The sequence below is a fragment of the Columba livia genome, chromosome Z (assembly GCF_036013475.1).
Source record: "Columba livia isolate bColLiv1 breed racing homer chromosome Z, bColLiv1.pat.W.v2, whole genome shotgun sequence".
Taxonomy (NCBI): domain Eukaryota; kingdom Metazoa; phylum Chordata; class Aves; order Columbiformes; family Columbidae; genus Columba; species Columba livia.
The window spans coordinates 30,247,887-30,268,251 of NC_088642.1; the positions used below are offsets into that span (position 1 = coordinate 30,247,887).

General features: G+C 40.8%; 1 long non-coding RNA gene across 1 annotated transcript in view; it reads right to left on the reverse strand.

The window, feature by feature from the left end:
- LOC110357391 (uncharacterized) overlaps positions 1–20,365 on the reverse strand; it is an 89,242-nt gene that overhangs the window by 38,340 nt on the left and 30,537 nt on the right. Inside the window, exon 2 of the long non-coding RNA XR_010468810.1 lies at positions 15,394–15,461. This is a non-coding gene — a long non-coding RNA (uncharacterized LOC110357391). The remainder of the gene's footprint in view (positions 1–15,393; positions 15,462–20,365) is intronic.

Consider the following 20,365-nt stretch of genomic DNA (forward strand, 5'->3'; position numbering starts at 1 on the left):
ACTCAACAGATGAGACCAGGTGCGAGTTAACTCTGGGTTAATTCTGCGCCGTTACATGAAGTGATTGACAGACAATCACCTCCGGGGTCCAATTCAATTGTGAGTTTTACTAAAAGAACTTGTTGGGATATTGGTTACAGCGAATGGTGACTTGGCAAAAGTATAGCAGAATTTATCAACACATTAACAGCGAAAGTCTGACTACGAGCGGTATATTGACAACCATCAGTAGCTATAATATGAAATTTAACCAGAAATCAACAGCAGAGCTTAAAGATGGTGTTATCCTTATATGTTCAAAAGGAAAAGAGAGAACGAGAGTGGTAGAGAGGGAAGGAAAACTAAGGTATAAGGAAGAGAAAAAGAGTTTTATATATATTGAAGGAGAGACAAAGAAGTGGGGGTATAGAAAAAAGGAGAGAAGGAAAGAGCAGAGAGAAAGGAAGAAGGAAAGAGCAGAGAGAATGGATGACAGGGAAGACTGAGGGATCCAGTCTCTTACAGCCCCACAGTGTGGATGACGGGACTTGTATGATGATGTGTGACCTCGGTGTTCCATGGTGAGGATGCTGGGGTCAGGAGCGCAGGTCCTCCGATGTCTGGTTCAGAGTGAGGGTCCTCAGGGTGCTGGTATTCTCTTGGTGAGGCCAAGCTGGTATTCCCTTGGTGAAGACTGGTAGGCTGTGGTGAAACTGGTGTTCCCTTGATGAGACTGGTATTCCCCTCCATGCTGTTTTAGGGTGAGCTTTTTATAGCTTCCAGAGTAGAGGAAAGTCGGGGCATGGCGGGGGGAGGGCAGAAATGGTGATTGCGAAAGAGGGACAAGACTGGACAAGTCCTGGGCCACGTTGAGGGTCTCCCTTTGTGTCATGCAGAAATCCAGGGGGAAATGGTGATTGCAAAACATCAAGAAGAGCTCTGGGCCATGATAAAGGGTCTCAACTTTTCCCCTTTGTTTGCCAAGCTGGGCATATCAGGAGATGGGGCTATGTGCCCTCCAGCACATCCTCCATCTCCTGTCGGTCAGCAAGCCTGATCTGTGGCTTGTTAGCTCGTCGTTGATGTGCAGATCCCAGTGCCTCCTGCTCTGAATGTTTCTTCTTCTGGCTGAACTAGCCACAATGTTTTCAGCCATGATCCTTATCAATGCTCAACAGACTGATAAGTCAAGTTTGCCTAAAGACTACATGCCTGTTCATACAAATGCCTTGGTGGTATTTGGAAAGAACACTTTCATTGCAGGACTCTAAAATCTCCACAAATAATAATTACTCACAATGAAAGAAAAGGTATTTCTAAAAACATTGTGTCGCAGAGGTGGAATATAAGAAAAACACAAAGCTTAAATAAAATTACTTTCTACAGATATTTACTTTATTCCATGCTGTAGCACTTGGTAACGATTCTGTGTACCACCAGTTTCCTTTTCCTTATCAGGCTCATAAACTCTCTAGGTAAGCACTGCAGAGTGAGTATGCTCATGTTTTAAAAGCTTTAAGAAGCCAAAGGAGCACTTAATAGAAGCAGTGAGACACAGCAGCATACATTTGTAGGGGCAGTAGATGTCAAAGGACCTACACCACAATTAAGCTCAAACACTACTTAACAGTACCCATTAAGAGGCAACTTGAAGCGTTGAGGGATGTTTAATCTTCACTGTCAGTCACCCGAGAAGCACCTTCATGCTGGCTATCAAAATACTAGTTAAAATGCCACAGGGACTACAAAATATCCTGGCAGGAGTAAAATTTAAGAGCTGCTGCAACAGTTTCACTGAATTTCATGAAACTGAAGAGATGTATCTCTCTCATCTTGCCTGTCAAAGTACCTGAGCACGAGTATACTTGAATGTTAAAAGAGAAAACTTGTCCATAGCTTGCTGCAGTAGAGAGAGCTCTGTAGTTCTCATACCAAAGTGCACAGAGCTCAAAAGCGCTGAAAGAGCTCTGGATTCTAAGAGTGTGCCAAGCACACTGAGTTTTGAAACTCCTGCTGTTAAAATAATTCAGGGACTGCACTGGTAGCATTTCTAGAGCCTGGTGGATTCTGGCTTTCCCTAACCAAAACAAAGTTCCAAACGTACAAAGGAAAAAAAAACACACAGGAAAAACCAAACTGAAACTAAACCAAACCAAGAAACAAATAAAAAAAACACATGCATTACTTCAATTAAAAACCAAAAATATCTGCCAGATGTCCAGCTGTGTGTTACTGCTGTTGTTATCTAATGTCCTGAATGTAAGACTGAGGGTCAGGAACACCAGACTACACATTGTGTGCCTGTTGCACTGTCCTGGGCTTGCACTGCAGCCAGATTAACAATCTCATCTCTACAGATAGCAACAGTTTATGGCATTGTACAGTTCTTAGAGCTCCATCAGCCCTTGAAAATCAGTCACTGTGCTCCTGCAACCTTTCATCATGACAGCAATCAAAGACTACAGCTCATGTTGCCATTTCTGGGGATCTGAACCTCCATAGTGTGAGCACAGTTTTTAAACCTGCTGTACTTAAAGAGAGGACTTGTCTGCTTTGTCCTCCTTTCAAATGCTTGCCAAGCCATGTCAGCCTCTTCTCAAGGTTTACAGAAGTTTGAGGATCAGTGCGCCATCTGCACCAGTCATCATGGTGATGGACAACTTTGTTCTGTCTCTTGCCTCTACCCTTTGAAGAGCCTTGTGCCTCAGGAAATGTGCACACGATCTGTGATTCTGGGGAGTCTTTTTACATTGGCTCCTTTGATGTTGAAAAGAAGCCTGTAAGGAGAGGCTTATTTTACCTTTCCATATTATTCATCTGTGGAATTATTTGCCACAATCAGTTTGTGTTTAATTACTTCTCTGTCATTCCAGTTAGTCACTGCACATGATATCAGTAGCTGACGGAACTATCTGAGGCATAACAAAACCTATCTGATTTAGTTATCTTTTGTATCACATGTCTAGTATTGGGCTACTATATCAATTACAATCCCTGTCAATGCCCTGTAGCTTTCTGCATCATTGAGATGGACATTTTATAGTACAAATCAAGCATAGCCTCTTCTCTGCCCTTGAGTCCATCTCAGAGACATGCTGATGTCACCTTTGCTTTGGACACTAGCTGTTATCTTCTATAAACTCTTCAGATTTTCTCTGTATGTCCAGTATGACATTTCTGCAAACATCAGTATAGCTGTGGTGGTTCACAGCCCAATTTTTCCTTTACTGCTAATTGGATTTGTTACTTTTTGAAGGAACATCCCCATTATAAAAGCTGTGTTAATGACATATTAGACATATATCACTACATTTCTACCCTTGCTTATTGGAGATGATTCTATGATTCTGTGATTCTATGATTCTATGATAAGGGTGAATCACAAATAACCATGCTACAACTCTGGGATTAGAAAAGTAGATGATTGTGTATGAAAATAAACTGTGCCTCATAGGCCAATATTCTGAGAAACCTTGGGAAGATTTTTTTTTTCCCTAGGTCTCTGGGTAGCTGACAGCAAGATTTAAACAGAAATGGATTAGAAAATTCTTACCCTACTGCCACACTTTCTGACACGAATTTTTCACTGACTAATACATAAATGCACTCCTTGTAGTCAATCTGTTTATGACAATATTCTTTCTGTGGCAGTCTATTATGCACATCTGGAACTCTTTTTTACATAAATTCAATTTAAATTCCATAAAACATTCACATATTTAAATAAAAAAGTTCTAAGCTTTCTCAGTTTTCCTTTGAAATGGAAAAACTTACCTAGTGACCAACTTTTATTTGGCTTCCCATTTAATTTAAGATTAAATAAGCTATGTCATTGTTCACAGCACTTTTCTTCTAATTTTTATCTAGGAAGTAAAAACGTGGTAACTTTTACCTCTGTAATAATATTTACAAGTAATATATCCATGTCAAAAATCTAGGCCTGCAGGGCAAGTGTGAAAAAAGCCCTATCAGTTGTTTGCCCTTTCAAGGTATCCAAAGAGACAATACCAGCTCTTCAGCTATCAATCAACCCTTCCAAAGCGTTTAAATCTGTCCTTGCCATCCCTGTTTTCTAGAGATAGTATAGGATTGATGTATAATATTACCCTTCTTTACCTCATTTTTCTCCGTCTTGAACACTGCGTATCTCTCAGCTTCTGTATTCTGGTCATGACCATGTTTCTTGTTTATCAGAAGCTCTATTTGGTCAATTTTGGTACTCACTGTCTTTATAGTATTCAACACAAAGGTCTGTACTGAAATAGGTATAAGAACATAATGACTAGCTATTCCCAAGTCAGTGCACATGTCCTTTCAACCCTATAGTGACTGGTTGGTACATTGACTCAAGAAACAAGGCACACACTGATCCTCTCCTGATATACCTTCCAGCAGAAGCTGTAGGAACTTCCTGGCCTAAAGGTTAAAAGAGGATCACTGCTTCTAGCAACGTAGACCTGCCCAATTCACCATCACTTGGTCTAAAACCAGGGCTTGTACCCTTAGGCCAATGCCTGTAGCAGTATAAACACATCTTGTAACACTGCAATCTGCACTGAGTCAGTATAGTGTACATATTTGTTTGTGCAGTAATGAATGTTTTATTATCAGTTTTGCATTTTGCTGGATATGGGATCACAATAAGTGCAAGGTAATTGTCATTCTCAGGTTACCAACCACCTTCTGCCCTTAAATGTGAGGCTTATAAGCAGTAGGTTACACACAATATTTAATAGATCAGCAACTGCAAATTCAGTAAGAACTACAGGATTACTATCATAGAATTACAGAATTTTGGTTGGAAGAGACCTAACACAGGCACTAAACCATGTCCTTAAAAATCTCATCTACACATCTTTTAATTACCTCCAGGGATAATGACTCAACCACTTCTCTGGGCAGCCAGTTCCAACAAATTATGACCCTTTCTGTGAAGAAATTTTTTCTGTTATTCAATCTAAACCTCCCCTGGCAAAACTTGAGGTCATTTCCTTTCATCTTATCACTTGCTACTTGGGAGAAGAGAGCAACACTCCATGTTACCACCTCCTTTCAGATAGTTCAAGAAAGCAATAAGGTCTCCCCTCAGCCTTCTTTTCTCCAGGCTAAACAGCCCTAAATCCCTCAGCCACTACTCATCACACATGTGCTCCAGACCCTTCTACAGCTTCATTGCCCTTCTCTGAACTCTCTCCAGCACCTCAAAATCTTTCTTGTATTGAAGGGCCCAAAACTGAACACGGGATTCAAGATGCAACCTCACCAGTGCTGAGTACAGAGGGACAATAGCTTCCCCAGTCCTGCTGGACACACCATTCCTGTTACAAGCCAGAATACTGTCGGCTTTCTTGGCCACCTGGGCACAGTGCTGGCTCATGTTCAGCCAGCTGTCCATCAACATCTCCAGATCCTTGTCTGCCAGGCAGCTTCCCAGCCACTCTTCCTCAAGCCTGTAGCGCTGCCTGTTGTTGTTACCCAAGTGTAGGACTTGGGACTTGGCCTTATTGAATGTCATGCAACTGGCATTAGCCCATCGATCCAGTGTGTCCAGATCCCTCTGTATGGCCTTCTTACCCTCAAGCAGATCAACACTCCCAGCAAACTTGATGTCACCTGCAGACTTACTCAGGGGGTATTCAATCTTCTCATCCAGATCATTGATAAAGTTATTAAAAAGAACTCTCCCTAATACTCAGCCCAGGGTAACACCGCTCATGACCGGCTGCTAACCGGATTTGTCTCTGTTCACCACAACTCTTTGTGCCTGGCCATCCAGCCAGTTCTTTACGCATTGCAGAGTACAACCACTCAGCCTATGAGCTCCCATTCTCTCCAGGAGAATGCTGTGGGATACAGTGTCAAAGGCTTTACTGAAGTCTAAGTACACAACATCCACAGCCTCTCCCTCATCCACTAGGGGGTCACCTTTTCACTGAAGGAGACCAGGTTGGTCAAACAGGACCTGCCTTTCATAAATCCATGCTGACTAGACCTGACTGCTTGTCTGTCTTGTATGTGCCACGTGATAGCACTCAGGAGCTTTCCCGGCACTGAGGTCAAACTAACAAGTGTGTAATTCCCCAGATCTTCCTTCCAGCCTTTCTTGTAGATGGACATCACATTTGTCAACTTCCAGTTAACTGGGACCTCCCCATTTAGCCAGGACTGCTGATAAATAATTGAAAGTGTCTTGGTGAGCACCTCAGCCAGTTCACTCAATACCCTTGGATAGGTTCCACCTGGCCTCATAGACTTGTGTGTGTCTAAGAGGTGTAGCAGGTAGTTAACCATTTCTTCTTGGATTATTTGGGCTTCATGCTGCTCGCAGTCCCTGTCTTCCAGCTCAGGGAGCTGGGTACCTGTAGCACAACTGGTCTTACTATTAAAGACTGAGGCAAAGAAGAAATTTATTACTTTAGCGTGTCCCGCATCTTCTGTCACCATGTTGCTCCCTGTATCCGCCAGAGTGTCGAGATTCTCCTTAGCCCTCCTTCTGTTACCAATGCATTTATAAAACCATTTTTGTTCCCACTTACATCAGTAGCCAGGCTCAGCCCTAGTTGAGCTTTGGCCTTTCTAATTTTCTCTTTGCATAACTTCATGGCTTTCTGTATTCCTTTTGAGTAGCCTGCCCCTTCTTCCAAAGGTTACAAATTCTCCTTTTATTCCTGAGTTCCAGCTGAAGCTCACTATTCAGCCAGGCTGGTCTTCTTCCCCGCTGCCTCGTCTTCCAGCACACAGGAACAGCCTGCTCCTGTGCCTCTAAGATTTCCTTCTTGAAGTGAGACCAGCCTTCTTCGACTCCTTTGTCCTTCAGAGCTGTCTCCCATAGGCCTCTGCCAACTAGCTTTCTAAACTCTGCCTTTTGGAAGTCCAAGGTAAGAGTTCTGCTGACCACCTTCTAATTTCCAGGGAGGTTGTGGAGTCTCATTCTCTGGAGACATTCAAAACCTGCCTGGACACATTTCTGTGTACCCTCATCTAGGTATTCCTACTGTGGCAGGGGGATTGGACTAGATGATCTTTTGAGGTCCCTTCCAATCCTTAACATTCTGTGATTCTGTGATTCTGTGAATAGAAAACTCAATCATTTAATGATCACTATGCTCAAGGTGACCTCCAGCTGTCACATTACTCATGAGTCCTCTATTCACAAACAACAGGTCCAGTGTGACACCTTCCGTAGTTGTCTCACTGACCAGCTGTGTCAGGAAGTTGTCTTCCATGCACTCCAGGAGCCTCCTAGACTGCTTCCTCTCTGCTGTGTTGTATTTCCAGCAGATATTTGATAAATCAACGTCACCCACAAGAACAAGGGCAAGCATTCGTGAGACTTCTCCCAGCTGCCTGCAAAATATTTCGTCTGCCTCTTCATCCTGGTTGGATAGTCTGTAACAAACTCCCACCAGGATATCTGCTTTATTGGCCTTCCCCCTCATTCTTACCCATAAACACCCAACCCTATCATCACTCTCCTCAAGCTTCAGAGAATCAAAACACTCCCTAACATCCAGGGCTTTGTTGAATCTCATACAACTGGCCTCAGCCCATCGATCCAGCCATCCCACCTCTTCTCCTTTCTTGCCTGTCCCTTCTGAAGAGTTTATAGCCATCCAATGCAGCACTTCAGTTGTAGGAGTCATCTCACCATATTTTCATGATGGCAATTACATCATAGCTTCTCTGCTGCAGAATGGCTTCCAGCTTCTCCTGTTTGTTGCCCATGCTGCATGCATTCATATAGATGCACTCCAGATGGGTTATTAATCCCATCACCTTTTCTAGTGAGAAGCCCTAATTCCTTTGTGACCATTCTCCGGCACTTCCAGGGTTTCTAATACATCAATAACCCTTGTGTCTCTTCTATCACTTGGCTCTCCATCCCCTGCCTCCACTGGAATGGCAGACTGAAGTGCTTTGCCAGCAGCCCACCACTCAAATGCTGGCATGACGACCTTGGGCCCTTGTCTCTGCTATGCTTGATTTTCTCCCTGTCCCCCTTCAAATCTAGTTTAAAGCTCTTTCAATGAGCCCTGCTAACTCCTGCATAAGGTTCATTTTCCCCCTTTGAGACATGTGCATCCCATTTGTCACCAGCAGGACAAGTGTCATGTAAACCGACCCATGATCAAAAACCCAAATCTCTGCTGGTGATATCAGTTTCACAGCCAGGTATCAATCTGCTGGGTCTTCCTGTATCTTCCCTCATTGTGCCCTGCAATTGAGGGGACAGAGGAGAACATTACTTGTGCTCCTGATGTCTTAACCAGTCACACCAAGGCCTTGAAGTCCCTCTTGATTGTCTTTGGATTTCTCATTGCTGTCTCATCACTGCCCACCTGAAAAATTAGTAGCAGATAATAATCAGAGGGCCTAACCAGGGCAGGAAGTTTTCTCTTTCACTCTCACCCCAGGGAGGCAGCAAAATTCCCTGAAAAAATGGATCTGTTCTGTACCTATAGCCTCCTGTGCCCTTCAGAAGGAAGTATCCTATGACAGTGACCTACCTTTATTTCTTTATAGCAACTGTTTGATGCAGGGGATCAACTTATCCTCTGCAGCACCTCACAGAATCACAGAATCACAGAATCGACTGGGTTGGAAAAGACCTCAGAGATCATCGAGTCCAACCCTTGGTCCAACTCTAGTCCATTTACTAGACCATGGCACTAAGTGCCGTGTCCAGTCTCAGTTTAAAAACCTCCAGGGACGGTGAGTCCACCACCTCCCTGGGCAGACCATTCCAATGCCTGACCACTCTCTCTGTAAAGAATTTCTTTCTAATATCCAGCCTAAATTTCCCCTGGCAGAGTTGAAGCCCATGCCCCCTTGTCCTGTTGGTAACTGCCTAGGAGACTTAGTTGAACCACCTTCCTTGATATTGTTGTTTGATTCCACTTGCCGAGCCTCACACCTGTTATGCAAGGGAACCTGGCAAGGTGGGGTATATCATCTCATCTTGGGAGCTTGAGTACTATGTTGTTGATTGATTCTTGTTCCTGTGGTGAGTTGAACCCAGACAGCAACTGCACCCACCAGATGCTCATTCAAATACCCTCCAGTGGGATGGAGGAGAGAATCAGAAGGGCAAAAGTTAGAAAAACTCACAAGTCTAGATAAAGAGAGTTCAGTAAGTGAAGGGTGGGGGAATAGAAATAAATGTGCTGGATTGTAACAGGTGTGTTAACTTCATCCCAGCTAGACCATATGCAGTTCAAAAATACTAATTTCTTGTGTTTCAATCGTACTCTTTTGCTATCATTGCCTATACTGTCTACCTGACATTCTTACCTCTTTGTGGTCTCTCTTAGCTGCTGTGTTTTGTGCACTGTATTACATCTTTCTTCTTTTTGTGAATTAAAAGTGAAGTCAAACTGTATGAGTCTCTCCTTCAACCACTATTGTTGTTTCCAAAATTAAAATTCATTTTCCCAGTTACAATATTAAAAATAATCCTGTATTCAGGGAAGTTATATAAATCCTTGAAGTTAAAGAAAACACTTTTTCAGTATTACTAAGAATCTTACTTGTTTTTCATGCGAATAAATATTTTTTGTTGGAATTTTTTTTTTTTAAATCATTTTTTTCTTGCAGTTCATGATGCTTGAGAATAAAAAAACATTTTTCCATAGGAAAAAGTATGCAGAGGGAAAAGAGAAACAGATATTCTCCCATTCATATTAAACAGAAAAATTGTATGGGGGGGAGGTGGGGGGGTGAAAGAAAGGTTTGGAGAAGAAGAAATCAATAACTATGTTTCCTCTCACACATTTAAACAATGTATTTCAGCACAGGTGTGTGGAAAAAACCACTTACTTCTCAATATAAATAATAAACTGTTGAAAAATCGGAACCAGTTCCATATACTTTAGATGATTCACATGTATAGGACTTCACAGGGTTCAAATTATAGCCGCAATCTCATTTCATGTCTAATGCACTGTCAGTTTCTATCCTTAGCACTTTAAGCTGTTGGCAGAGGGTAGGGGACACATTGGCTTGACAAAAACCTGTCGATCTGCCAGGAGTCTGCTTGCAGTTGCCCAGCTTGGTGAGATGTGAATGAACGCACGTTACAGCTGCCAAAGCTGTAGCTTTGCTACAGCAGCCACAATCCCAGAAGGGGTCACTGGGAATACTGATCCCAGCTGGCTGCACAGCCCATGCACAGCACTATCTTAGTTGTTCCTTCTTGACTTGTGAAGAATGGACTGTGACAGTTGTTTCCAAGCATCCCTACACACAGCTAGTCTCTTAGCTCCTTTTCAGCCAAGTTTAACGTCTTGGTATTCTACTGCAATTCCATTAGTACTTTTAGTCATTGGCATCCTATGGCAGTTGACAGAGGTCAAGCATCCTTGCCATTTTTTTAGGTCCTTCAAGCAGTATTTGGCACTCATTATGAAAACATGAACTAGGTACTACGGGATCTCAGAGCACCTACCTTGTGTTAACTTTTCACATGCAGGCTCTTAGCCCCAGCAACCTTGATGCAGCTCACTCTTAGTTCATCAGGGATTAAGATGGCTCAAATTGCCTTATATAATATTTACAAAGTTGTAATTGCTTGCACAGAGGGGAGGCTGGGTTTCACCCTACTGCTGCACCGTGTGTTCTTTCAGCAGAAAAAATGCAAGGTAATCTGAGGTAGTTTTCACCAAGACAACAAAGTGACAAGTTGTTTTGAGCAAAGGACTTTAAATCTCCACAAGCTGCAGATATGTTAGGTTTTTATTCAAGCAGATACAATCAGCTACACAAGCGGAGAATCATCCACCAAGAGTTTTCCTCTTTCTATAAGCGTCTCCCAGTATTTTAATACTCTATCCATACTTAGTAATACCAGTGCTTGAGGGTATGCTAATCTTTAGAAACAGGATATCCCAGCTACCTGAAAGGAAAATCATGTCTCCCTTATATGTCAGGAACTTTCAACAGCAGTTTGCAAGTGACAGCAGGCAGAGTCTATAGGATTTCAAAATCCTATAATTGTATGTAATTCATTGTCATTTTTAGATTTTTCATGTTGCCTTTTTCCTCAATAGTTCTTGTTTTATAATGCAGCAAGAAAGTCCTTTGCTTTCCCTAAATTAGTATATTAAGATATTGTCTATTCCTTCTGCAGTTCCACCTGACTGCAACACTGCAGAGCAAGCACTCTGCCTGCAAGACAGAAGTACTGTACAATTCAACAATGCTTGCAAAGTGTGCCTAAGAAAAAAGCATCAGCAGAATATCTCTGAGACAGAGTGGAAAGTCAGGTACATAGAACTTTACATGGACTGCATTGTCCTAGGGACTGGAAACTCCACAGGAAGTGCCACATGACTACTGGGGCCATTAATTTAGTCAGACCTTTTTCTGTCAAAAGATATTCTAATAGGCTTATTTCCTTTCCTGTTATAAAGCCAGTGAGCAGAGTGCTTTCAATAACGGAATCCCCCTTTCAAAGGCTAAATGAACCTTGGGGTGCCAAGAATCACATCCGCCAAATGACACCGAAAAAAAAGATAATAAAAACTTGAAAATGTGTTAAGTCAGCGTTCAGACTTCCCTGCATCAGACAGGTAAAAACAGGCAAAGTGTTTGCACAGAGCTTTGCATGGCAGGTGGAAGAAAACGGGGCAGAGTGAAAAAAAGAAACTTACAGAATCAGCAGGAAAAGTAAATTAATATGATTAATAACCTAGTTTATCAAAAAGAAAAAGAAAGGAAAATACAGAGTCCTGACTGATCTAGCTTTCAGTCTCTTTTTATGCTCCTGAATACTTTTTTCTCCTAAACTGCTATTTAGATGAGCAGTAGATGTATCCTGTACAAGTAACTGCAGTGCTGAGTTATATCCTAGAATGCACTCTATGTATTTGCACCAACTACTTGCCCTAAAATAAAGAAAGTGGTCCCAGACTTTCCAAATTTCAGGGTCTAACTTAGGAACCAAAATCTAGATTGCATAGGCCATCTGCATTGCAGATTCAGATGCCCAACTTTTCCAGGTTAACAATACTCAGTAACTGTCATAATGTCCATTCCAAACCAGAAAGACAAGTTGCCACAAAGGATTGCTAATAGGACCTGAAACCTTTTATACCTAATTTTATTTTTTTTTTTGGTTGTTGTTGTTTGGGAGGGTTTGTTTGGTTGGTTCATTTGTTTTTGTTTTATTTTGTTTTGTTTTGTTTTTTAATCCGGACCAGATGTCTGATCTCAGGCTAGCTGCTGACTACTAGATATCTGCCTGCTGTCAACATTAATTGGCACCTTTGGTACCACTCAATATGAAGTCCAAAAAGTAGGTGGTTATAGATCCTGACACAAACTTCCACCTCTGCATCAAAATGCAGACTAAGAAATCCTGGCGAGAAAAAGTCTGTTTACTTTGCACATGAAGTATCCATGCTGAAGAAGATTACAACTACCCGACTTCAAAATGTTGTCCTTTCATACATGTTAAATTCAGCTGGGAAAAAGAAAATCTTTTTCAGGTCTGTCCTCATTTAGGAGCCTCCAGTAGATCTAGAATTTCCATGAGAGAAATACGATCACTTTTTCATCAAAGAAGGTGAACTTCAACAAAATATTACCTGTGTCTTCATAAGCTGTCTCCTAATTCCCATGTGCATTATAGTTGGTAGTGATTTGATTCAATATGTATTCATACCATAACAAGAATTCTTTTGCTTTCTTGTGACACTTCTTGGTACATTGAAGAGGAATTTTTTTTAAAGGCACGAGTGAAAACAAATGAACATGAACTTTTAAAAATCGGTTTGTTTCAGCTTTTCCAATATGCTAAATTGACTGAGAAGTGGCTTAAACATAATCACTTAATACTACGAAGTCTTTGTGACATGCATTTTAAATACTGTATTTTGAAGTAATCTTTTTATGTATTTATTTTTAAGATGCTGTTTTCCAGCTTAAATCAAAAAGTTATGAGTCTCAACAGTACTTGGAGCACTTACTATACTAAGAAAGTTGACTTACCATTTTGCATGACTATTATATTTACATATTACAGGTCACTCAACTAAACTCAAATGCACGTTTCCATTTTGGTGCCTCAAGGGCACATTTTAACTCTGCATTTGACATATTTACTTTCCTGTGTCTTGCTATTTCCTGTCTGTTTTTTTCCTATTTCTTTTTTAACTACTCAATATAGCAGAACTCAAGTACCATTTTAACCTTGTTCATAGCAGCCTTACATGCATTAGGTTAGCTGTGGCTTAAAGCTTATCTGTGTTGTGTTCCCACCTCGGCATCCCAAATACATTGAGAAAACCTGGGGAGAATTCTTCTAGCTTGCAACAAAATTGTACAGTTGCCTCTCCAGAAGCCAGATGCTGTTGGAAATATGGCTCCATCAAAATAATGCAAGTTATAATATTAAGGCAAGGAAAAGTAGTGTGGAGATTTAGGAAAATCTTCATTTTCCTTAAAATCATTCTTTCTGTCTTTAGTACATGAGCCCAGGGCTTGACTTGTGGTCAAAATCAAACTAAAGGCCTTAGATGAACTTCATCTGGTCGAATGTAGATATTTACATTCGAGCTACTTGTCTAGATCGTAGTCACATGAATGATCTTATTGTAGGTGTTACTTTATAGTGCAACAAATGATATCCAGAAACACTCATTTTTCTCCTACAGGTGATGGGGCTGAATAGTTTATGTAGAAGGCGAACAGTTTATGTAGACATCTGTATTGTATAGGTTCAGATTAACTACATTCTTTGTGTCCAAAGGAAAGAAGGGTTCTAGCATGTGCAGTGCCATGAATCAGAGAGGACCACAGTACCTCTGGAGTGATAATGGAGGTTACAAAGTTTGCCACAGTCACATGTAGCTTTAAATTACATACCCTGAGTAGTGTAGGTTTGCAGACTCTTGTTTTAGGCAAAATAAGTTAAACAGGAAGAGGTAAAGAAGTGCCAATATAGTGGTCAGAGTATTGGTAAGTGCTGCTGCTGGCAGGTGCTTAGAGGCACCAGCTTTTGTAACCTGCAAGACTCAATGCTGAGATGCTGCCTGTTTAAAGTGTCCTTGGGGTAAATGCAAAAGAAGATAAAAGAGATATATTGAAAGTAAAAGATTACATATTTGTTGGCTATTAACACACCTAGTCTGAAATTTAGAGGAGTGTTTCTAATCATCAGATAAATAAGGTGTAAGAATATCTTTCTAATGGGAATACTCTAGGTGAGAGACCTGAATGGTTTCATTATATGCCTAGAAAAAGTTATGTAAAGGATCACATAAAGTCATGTCTGTTGTAGCAAGGTTTGAAATCTACAGTCCAGCAAACCTCACTCCGGTGATTCCTCTTCATTGTAATACAGGCCTGTGCTTTATATTTTTCTAGGTCAGGAAGTTTTAAAACTGCAATTAATTACTTTAATATCTGGTTATTCAAAGACGGTTTTGTAAGTTGTGATTAGATATAAATGTAGAGAAACAAATTAGCCATAGATTAATTACATGATTGCTGCAAATTACAGCATTGAGAATGAGATCAAGATTGGGAAAAAGGTCAGAACTTCCCAAAGGTTTTGGATCCAAAATTGAATTCATGATTTGGATATTCTCACTAAGTCATGGCAAATCAAAGGCCGTAAACCTTTGGATTACTGTTTTTTCAGCTCTACAGACATTCAAAATTAAATTATTTTGCAGTATTCCAATATTCCGTGCCACAGTGATTGCAGTTAAACATCTTGGAAAGACATGGTCTTCACAGAGAAAGAACATTGTCCCTGGTCCTCATCAGGGTAGAACTGGAAGTCAGTGTCTGTTTCTTACTCCACTGGTAAGCAGGTGCCATCTGAGCAAGTCCCTAGCTGAAAACAACTACTAGTATGTCCTGACTGGTCCAGAGCTGTTCAGATCAATGATCAGGAACCTGGTCCTTCTCACAGTAGCATTGTTTTTGCTGCAGGCACATCTCCTCTAAACAACTGTATCTTAAGTACACAGGCAGTCTTCTCCTAACCTTGCTTTAGTTGCTTGGACTCTCAATTCATTTAAACGACACGATTTACATGATGCAAAGAAATTTTAATCTCTTCAATCCCTTTTGATCACTCAAATGTGCCTTAGAAATGCTAAGGATTAGATTCCTTCTCAGTCTTCCTGATTATGAGTTTTAATGCTAACACAGAAACCCTATTCCCAGAGCAGTGCAGCAGAAATAAAATGTTTTTAAATGAACTTATCATCAGCTCCTACCACATATTTACTCATAAAACAGTCCCTAATTCAAAAACATCTTCAAAGCTGACTCTTCAAAAGATACAGTACATGAAGATCCAGAGCATTTCCTAGTACAAGTAAAACTACAAAATTTGAATCACAAATTACATACTTACAAGCACTAAGTGTTTTTGTTAAAGTGCATTTAACCATTGGAACTTACCCACGATTTGATGGAAGGCATCTATATAAACCCTCAAAACTATTGTGTGGAAAGCCTTGAAGCGAAGGCTAAAGGGAAAATGAAAAGAAATTATAGTAAGTTTCTGGAAGTGATTACACAGGTTGATGTCTGTGAGAAAGAGAGGCTTTTCCAGGAGGGCCAGATCATAGAATGCCTCATTTTACAGAACTGTTGACTCGCACTGTGCCTGGGAACCAGCTGCATAGTGCCAATCACACTAGAGCATTTTGATGAAACAGATCATCAAAAACAACATTATAACACACATCACTAGTCTGAAGTCTAAAGACTTTTTCCTGACCTCAATCAGTTCACACATGATGGCAAATATCAGTCCAGAAGGCATCAGAAGGAAGCAAGAGGCCTTAAGCAGCATAAATTTTCTATGTTCACTGCCATCTAGGCTTTATACCTATAGCATTCATTTTGTAATTATTGTCTTTGGAGAGAGGAGTGACCAGGCACCTCCTCATATGGCTTTTGTAATTGCTCAAAGTAGTCCAGCAGTCATTTATAGCTGGTTACCATATTCTTGCAGATTGGCTTACAATGGGCTCAGAGCATTAGTACTCTGATTCCGGTAACTCAAATTGGGAAGAATGTTTTTTCCTTCCATGCATATTATGGCCTCTGCCGTTTTAATAGAGAATTTTATTTTTTCAGCTATTGTTAATGAAAAGCCCAAATTCTGGTTTACATGAAGTTGCTTTTGATTACATAAAGCTTTCTTCTGTCCTGTCGTTTGTCACCTCATGTGGGAATCAGAAGGCAATGTCTTGGAATCTCCACTGGAAACCTCAAGCGACATACTTCTCACATGCACCCATCACACACCCACCAGAATGATGTGTTTGGCTCATGGTGACTTTGCCCAAGAGAAAAAGTGTTTCTCACAGAAGCAGCAAAACTTCCAGGTGGTTGAAGGATTGCAGTGCTGAGGAACATGTGGGGATGTTTCTGAGAGAAGTTGCAAGAAAAGGAAGATCAACTAAAATGTGGATCCAGAAGACAGAAGAAGAAAGACAAGAAACAAAGTATTTATCACTCCACTTTGTCACCTGACCTGTAGCATGACAACAGAGGTGACATTGAGTCTTTTTTGCCAGCATGGCATGGGATAACAGCTTTCCTTCACAGTCCAACTTTGGGTGGGTCAGGTTATCGAGTACCTGGGACTTTTGTCCCTTGAGGCCCTACCTGCCTGAAGACTGTACCTCAATGCAGATGATCTTCAGAGTAAGAGCATGGTAGCAAAGGACACTCAATTAGAAAAGGGCAGGACCATTAGAGTCACAGCTAAGTGATTCCTCCATTAATTACAAAACTGCATGGGCAGCTAAGTACCACAGCTTTTAACTTAGTGAAGAACTTCCCTGTGCTTAGCTACTGTGGGCATGCCAAACATTTACCAACTGATACAAGATCAAAGCTGCAGCAAGCAGCTGATCCCCTATGCAGTGTCTCTACAGCTTCAGCTTTGACATTTCACGGTTTTTAGGTAGCAACCAGCCAAGTGGGAATGGCTCCTGCCTCAAAGATTACAGCCAGCCACACAGAACATCAGCAAGTGTGTTTTAAGCAATGACTATTCCCTTGCACGATCCATTTATTCTCAGTGAGACAGAAATCAGAAAATATGGTGTTTGCATGGGGCACATTCAGCGTATCTGTCACACTAGCTTGGCAAAGTGGTGGCTTGCTCATGTCAAGTCTTCCCTCAGGCTGAGAGGGTGGTTAGGCAGCAATGCTCAGACAAAACCGCACCAGTGGGGAGCTGATTAATAACCTACCTTGCTGAAAATGGCAGCTCTGCCACAAAACCTCACATCCACACATAATCCCACCCTACAGAAAGAAACTTAATTTAGGAGAGCCAGCCTCCTCCACACATCCATGCCTTTAGCCTCCCAGGGCTCAGCTGCTCACTGAGACTGGCTGGCAAAGTACAAAGGCACAAAATAATCTGAGCTTTTGAAAAGTATCTGGGGTAAAAAGGGACTAAATAAATTTAGTTTCATCAAGTCTCTTGTTTGCTTGCAAACTATCCATAGAAACTGAACAGATAAACTACTTCCAAAGGAAAGCAACTAGTTTCACCTGCCTGTTCTGTACCTATAGAACACAACCTTATCTTGTTCCCTTGTCCCATGTAATGCACATGCATGTCTGTAGAAACAGCTACTCTCCTACAGACACATCTATGCATCAGTAGACACATCAGCATGCTTGTAGATATTAATCCCAAATGCTTGCGTTTAATACACAAAATGCTTTTATCTCCTAGACCAAACCCAAACTGAGGATATAGTTCCCAGTATAGGACGAAGGAGGGAACAAGGTGCTGCTGGTGAGGTAGAATACAGAACTCAGAGAATCAATGCAGAACTACACCCTGCAAGTGGCTGATGTGTCACCCTGTCATGCTGTCATGATAGTCTTGATACACAGCCCATCAGATTCAGCAAGTTTAAAGTTTTCCTTCCCTCTGTGAGAACAGTGGGTGAGTCATTTTACAAAGAAGCACAGAATGACACAAAACTTGCAGAAGTCCCCAAGTAAAACCAGAAAAGCTTACCCTCAACAGTTCTTTCATACACACTACTAAACTGAAAGTCCCTACGAAGTATTGTCTTTCATTTTGAAACTCTCCTTCCTTTCCACTGACAATAGGAGGTCTGTTCCAATGTTGCACAGACAGAAGAGAGACCTGCTTAACCAAATACAGTAATCAAAAGTTTTTCAGCCTATACCGTTTTAATTCTAATTTTAACACTGCTGTGATTTTTGTGTCATTTGCTGTATTAAAGCTACACTAGGGCAGCAGTTAAGGACAATCCAGTCTCAAAACTTCATGCCACTTCACTGCATTAAATTAGTAATACACTTGCCAGAAGTCACCATGAGTTAGATGAGTCACTTCAAATACAATGCTTTACAATAAAGCCTAATTTACTGGTACTTACAGTTCTGATTTGCTGATGTTTTCTCAGGTATAATTTGTGCTTCCAAAATTAAAAGTGAATTTAACAACAACAAGAACGACAAAGTTTGAATCACAGCTGGTCTTTCTACATACCATATGTTCTACATTGACTTTTCACGCTAAGTTCTCAGAAAGACTCATTTTGAGTCTTGAAAAAGTTAAATTGTTTTATTTGAATTCAAAAGAAAATGCCTGTACCTGTGGTTTAGTCTTAACTACTAGCATGCAGCCCTGAATACTGTTCAGTCAAACTAAGATAGCATTCCCATGCCGTCAAGGTCTTGAGGAGAACAAGTTGATGTGCCCATTACACCACCAACCTCCAAGTTCATTGCTCAACAAAGGATGGTTTGGGCTAAGTTTCACACTTAGCCCAGCTTGCTGGGATAGCTATTTGTTAATTACCAAAGGAAGCCACAATATGGCCTTCCAGCAATGTCAAGTACACAAGTCAGGGCATGTCCTGGATATCTGTTTGTCTGAGTATTTTCTATGTGAGCTGAAAGACTGTCAGCTAGTTTTAATGAAAAAATCTTTTAAGTTCACACTGCAAGCAATAAGCAATAGGAGATACACTTCCACTACAGTACTGCTACAAGTTTCCCAATAAGTATATAGTATATATCCAATATAGCTTGTTAATACAGCATAAGAGATAAATTTATTATTATTGCTCTGCTTCTGCATTGCTTGGATGTGCCTCGGCAGCTCCAAGGCTCATAAGGTTCATTGTCCACATCATGATTGTTCCTCTAACACATCAAGAGGGACTGCACACTTGTTCATTTTTCCTTTCTTTTGTTGACATCTGAAGCAAAAGTAACAACTGAGTCTCTACAAGTATTTTCAGCTTGAGCATCAGGATAACATTTGCCCATCATCTCAACACAATAGAAAACCAACATGTTTAGTCAACCACAGATCTCCTATGAACCTAAAAATGGCTACACATATACCCACAACACTCACATACTGAGAAAAAAAAAAAAATCTGGGTTCAGCAATACACTGCCAAATTTTAGGAAGAATGACCTCAACAATGGCCTCTTCTGTGACTGATGCATGTCATATCACTGCAGAAATTGTTATCCCTTTCTCCAAATACATCAGCTCCACTTACATCTGTCCCAGACAGCCAAAGAGTAAAACATAGAGAAGTGAAACTCATCCGCTCCTTTAGGGGGTTGTTTACAGTAATAAGGAAGCCAATCAAATTTCTGCTTTATTGCCCGAGAATGGGAAAAAAAATCTCAACATCAGCACAAAAAATAGAAGGGAGAAAGAAATGTGGAATTTTTATTAAGAGCAACAATGGAAAATGTTACAGGCTGAAAACTGATAAAGACCTAAAAATTTCAGACAGAGTTGTGTAGTTTACAGGACAAAAAATAAAGACCAGTTGATGAAAATTTTCTAAAATTTAATTCTTCAGTGTGTATCCACTAAGATACAATGCTAGCAAAGATTTAAAAAAAAAATAGAGAAAAGGCAAGTATGTAGAAAGATAATAATAAAACCAATGGCACATAGCTTTGCAGTTTTCAATTTGGCTTTCCAAATAAATTCAGTTTGTGTAATCATACCTCCTGCATAGTTTTAGCTGAGCCTCTCTTTGCTCTTCTCTGCAGTAATTTACCATTTTCAAGTTTATTTGAAAGACTGAGAGACTTCCAAAGTTATTGACTTCATATTAATTCTGAATAACAGTACCTGGCTGGAAAAGAAAAAGCCAAATTTGTCTCTCAGGGTGGAACAGGGAGAAAAACAGGCAGTGACACACACTTGGCAGTGGCTGATGGCCACTCAACTAATAAGTATTTCTGGCTCATCAGCCCACCTATCTACACTGTACCTGCAGCAAGAGCTGGCTTTCCCTGAGGACAAGATCATAGCTCTGATGAGAGTCAGGCAACAGAAAGAAAGTGCAAGAAAAATCAGATATACATTTAAGAAACCAAGTTGCTCTAT